Source organism: Rutidosis leptorrhynchoides, chromosome 10, assembly GCF_046630445.1.
Source record: "Rutidosis leptorrhynchoides isolate AG116_Rl617_1_P2 chromosome 10, CSIRO_AGI_Rlap_v1, whole genome shotgun sequence".
NCBI lineage: Eukaryota > Viridiplantae > Streptophyta > Magnoliopsida > Asterales > Asteraceae > Rutidosis > Rutidosis leptorrhynchoides.
This window is the reverse complement of record NC_092342.1, coordinates 133,118,549-133,121,850: the sequence shown is the minus strand read 5'-3', so window position 1 is coordinate 133,121,850 and position 3,302 is coordinate 133,118,549. Positions and strand designations below refer to the sequence as shown.

The 3,302-nt window shown below is 34.9% G+C and overlaps 1 non-coding gene across 1 annotated transcript; it reads right to left on the bottom strand.

Annotated features, from left to right (window-relative positions):
* Window positions 1–402: 402 nt before the first annotated feature.
* LOC139874114 (small nucleolar RNA R71) lies at window positions 403–509 on the bottom strand. The gene has a single exon (XR_011767819.1). It is a non-coding gene; the product is annotated as a small nucleolar RNA R71 (small nucleolar RNA).
* Between the last annotated feature and the right edge of the window lie 2,793 nt (window positions 510–3,302).

Sequence of the window (3,302 nt, the reverse complement as noted above, 5' to 3'; positions counted from 1 at the left end):
GATTCAACAAATTTAAATATGGAAATAACGGAACCTCAAAGTATGGAAGATCGAATGAGAGCCACACGCACGGGCCAAGGACATGCCATTACTCAACCAGACATTAATGCGCCAGATTATGAAATCAAAGGACAAATCCTACACATGGTAACTAATCAATGCCAATATAGTGGTACGCCAAAAGGAGATCCAAACGAACATCTTCGAACTTTTAGTAGGATTTGTAATCTATTTAAAAGTTGAGAAGTTGAGGATGAAACTATTTATCTTATATTGTTCCCATGGACTTTAAAAGGAGAAGCCAAAGATTGGTTAGAATCGTTACCTGAAGGAGCGATTGATACATGGGATGTTTTAGTTGAGAAATTTCTTAAAAGATTCTTTCCGGCATCTAAAGTAGTAAGACTTCAAGGATAAATTGTTACATTCGCGCAAAAGCCAAATGAAACATTATATGAGGCGTGGACAAGATTCGAAAAGTTGTTGAGAGGATGTCCTCAGCACAGTTTAGACACTTATCAAATAGTATAAATATTCTACCAAGGTGTCCATGTTGCTACACAAAAAGACATCGACACAGCAGCTGGTGGTTCCATTATGAAGAAAACCGCAACCGAAGCTCACAAGATAATTGATAACACAGCCTCCCACTCGCATGAGTGGCACCAGGAAAAAGATATTTTTCATTCATCTAAAGCGGCTAGAGCCGATTCTAGCCATGACTTTGATTCCATTTCCGCAAAAATAGATGCTTTTGAGAGACAAATGAAAAAGATGACTAAAGATATTCACGCAATACGAATCAGTTGTGAGCAATACGGTGGACCACACTTAATGAAAGATTGTCACATTGAACAAACCATGGAACAACGTGAGAATGTTTCCTACTTGAACCAATGGCCGGGAAATAATTATCAAAATAATTATCAACCGCCAAGGCCAAACTTCAATCGAAATCAAAACATTCGTTACAATCCAAATGGACCCAACAATAACTCGTATAACCAACAAGGTCCGAATAACCAACCAACTCAAAACAACACTTTCAATCAACAAAGACCTAGCTTGTATAAACCACCACAACAAACCGAAGAGAAAAAGTCAAATCTGGAAGAAATAATACAAAAGCTAGTTGAATCTCAAACACAATTTATTGCAACTCAAACCCAAACAAATGAGAGGTTTGATCAGTCATTCAGAACTCAACAAGTTTCCATTCTGAATCTAGAAAAACACGTAGGTACTCTTGCTAGCATGATGAGTGAGAGGGAACAAGGAAAGCTACTGAGTAATACTGAAGTAAATCCTCGAAATGAGAATGTTAATATGGTATCAACGAATTCTGAAGAACCAGCATCAGAAGATGAGAAGGTTTTAGATGTGAGTAACAATGAAGAAGTTACAACACCACCACCACCCGAGTATGTAAAGCCAGTGGTGGCACCATACAGACCACCCATCCCGTTTCCAAGAAAAGGAGTTGAGTATGAGCAAGTAATAGGTAATAAAGTTTGTGATACCTCTGGAAAGAAGAAGAAGAATAAGAAAGTGCAAGAAACAAAAACTGTAAAAGTAAACCCGGTGAAGACAATTCCACCAAAACTTCCACCCAGGTTGAGTGATCCGGGTAAATTTATTGTTCCTTGTCTACTTAGTGATTGTGTCATGTATGATGCACTAGCAGATTTAGGTGCGAGTGTGAGTGTTATGCCTCTTTCATTATATAAGAGATTAGGTGTAGGTGAGTTAAGTCCAACGAAAATGAGTGTTTGACTACTTGATCAAACCATTAAGCACCCAGTTAGAATTGCTGACAACCTACCCGTTCAAGTAGGTAATTTAACATTTCTAGTCGAATTTATTGTCATTGACATAGAAGAGGACTCAAACATTCCTCTAATTTTAGGTCGACCAATCTTAGCGTCCACCGTGGCGTTATTTGATGTAAGAGAGGGTAAAATGACACTTAGTAATGGTGACAAATCGGTCACCTTTATGATTCGAAAGTCTAAATCTCCACCAACCAAAACCGTTGAACCAATAAAGACGATTGGTAAAAACCACATTGTTTTACCAACTCCAACGGTAGTGCTTAACAATAATAAAACGCCTAAGTGTGGGGAAAATGAAGTAACACCTAATGATGACCTGATAACAAAGAACCCCGTTGTTGATACAAAATCAAATGACCCCGTTATTAATAGTTCAATGAAGAAACTTATTAAACGAATTCGCGATGCTAGAACCAAGGGGAACTTTAAGTTATGTAACCGGTTAGTATCCAATTTATCGCCTAAAGAGAAGGCAAAACTAGTTGAATTTGTGGATATTACACAGGAATCTGACCAATGGCTTAAAGCAAAAGTCACAGATATGCAAATTGATTATGGTCCAAGAGAAATTAACAATGAAGTTAATCACAATTTCGATACCACAACTACCTAAGTGTGGGGAGATTCAAATGTTCTAAAAAGAAAATGCTGTCTAGAGTTAGTTGTTCTGTTCTCGTGTAGTTCTGAGAATGGAATCCGATTGGTCTTTTCCACTAGCAGACACTAAAGAACTAGTTTTCTCCCCCCATTCTGAGTTTTTGTTATGTAGGTTCTGTATAAAGTTAATATGCATTTTAAATTTAAGTTATGTGTGAATTTAAAAAAAAAATTTACTTTATTTCATTAAGTTTAAAAAAAATGATTTCTAAAATTCGTCGTGAGTTAAACACTAGGTCGTTGAACCGAAATTGCTTTACCCAAGGACGGGGCGAAAAATTTTGTTATCATTATTTTAATATTATTGATCTAAAGTATGCCAAAAATATTATATGAACGTGGGGTTATATATCAAACTTCAAAAAAAAAAAAAAAAATATATATATATATATATATATATATATATATATATATATATATATATATATATATATATATATATATATATATATATATATATATATATATGTTTGTATTTTATGTTATGTACAAAACAGGATAAAACAACACACTTTCAAAGACTGGCATTAAGTTCAGCAAAAGCTATTAATTTTGATGACAAGACGCAAACTATCAAATGTGATATAACAACTGCAGGAATGAGCAAATGATGTGCACCATTTATCATTCGAACAAACAATATGATTGCAAACTTGGTATTTTTAATCATTTTTCTACGCTAATCGCCCTAATGAATTTAAATTTTTACTGATTTCTTGCAAATGAGGGCATTGCAAGATCTCAAGTGTGGGGAAGGGTAATAAATTCTCTCGGGTTTACACTTAGTTTAATTGCCAAATTTTGTAAAAATTT